Source organism: Schistosoma mansoni, assembly GCF_000237925.1.
Source record: "Schistosoma mansoni, WGS project CABG00000000 data, supercontig 0013, strain Puerto Rico, whole genome shotgun sequence".
NCBI lineage: Eukaryota > Metazoa > Platyhelminthes > Trematoda > Strigeidida > Schistosomatidae > Schistosoma > Schistosoma mansoni.
The window spans coordinates 2,359,216-2,360,494 of record NW_017386025.1 but is presented as its reverse complement, the minus strand read 5'-3'; the positions used below and the strand labels follow the sequence as shown (position 1 = coordinate 2,360,494).

At 33.6% G+C, this 1,279-nt stretch overlaps 1 non-coding gene across 1 annotated transcript; it reads left to right on the top strand.

Annotated features, from left to right (window-relative positions):
• Positions 1 to 67, top strand: Smp_tRNA_00762_Gln_TTG.1.1. Its single transcript has one exon. It is a non-coding gene (tRNA).
• The last annotated feature ends 1,212 nt before the right edge of the window (positions 68 to 1,279 follow it).

Here is a 1,279-nt window from a genome sequence, read left to right as displayed (position 1 = left end):
CAGTAGCTGAGTGGATAACGCAATGGCGTTTGAAGCGAAAGGTACTGGGTTCGAGTCCCAGAGTGAACATCAACTCTGAGATGCGGGTACATCCAGCTGACGAGTCCCGAATAGGACGAGATGCGCGTCCTGGATTCCACTTCTAGCCACTATCCACCTTTACTTATAATGTGTAAGAATGAGTTATTAGTGAATGATATTCGATGTTGATGTGTTTCCATATGAAGTTAAAGTAAAAGTGCGAATTGAAGGTTGAAAAATTGTTTCTGAATCATTGAATTGCAAGTAAAAATGAGCATCATCAAGTACGTAATTGTAATGTTAAACATAAATCATATTGATTTCAGTCGAAATAACGATTCTTGTGAGATTAACAGGTTGAATAAAGAAAGAAAGGGTCCAATTACTTGTTGATGAATATTTGCCAAATGGTTGCTAGCTGAATACCGTCCTTTCTGTTTTGACTGTTTTTATTCACCCATATATACAGCGCTTCTGCTGCAATCTTTCTTTATGAGTGTTGAAGCCTTTCTGAAGTATTTTGGCTCCCTCACAATTAATCCTGTGTTCTGTTTTTAACGCATGTAACGCTATTGCAGAATTATTTTCAACTTTCCTTATGTCAACCGAAGTTTTGGGAACATTTTTCAAACACTGTTTGTGTTCCTTCAACCTTACATTCAATTGTTTGGATGTTTCTTCCACATAAGCTGCATTACAATCATGAAAATTGATCTCGTAGATAATATTTTGTTGTTCTTCCATTGGTAACCTATCCTTAACTTTCACCGATGCCGAACTTATAGTGTTACACGTCCGAAAATATACTCTTATATCATGCTTCTTTAGAATCCGCTTGATTTCTGCCGATGTTTCACTGCTTTTGAATAATGACATTTAATTCATCTTACTAATATTACGAGAACTATTAAGTAGTTAGAAAATAATATTAGTAGTATTAGTTTATGATATGACAAAAATATGATAACTGAAATAAATTATGATAGGTAAGCGGGTTTAATAAATGATTAAAATGATAGAGTGAAATCTTTTTAAACCATGGGGTATAAATGATGATGTAAAACGTATATAACAGGAAAATCGATACTATCTCTAAATTCTAACCTAAAACACTTATTTCTGAAACAAATCTTAACCCATTGGTAGTATATTTTATGAAATGATTAATCAGATAGCACCTCTCAGATTTTCTTCCAAAATTTACTGATCCATATCTCTACGAAGCACTTTTGTATTGAAGCTGATATCTATTCGTGAT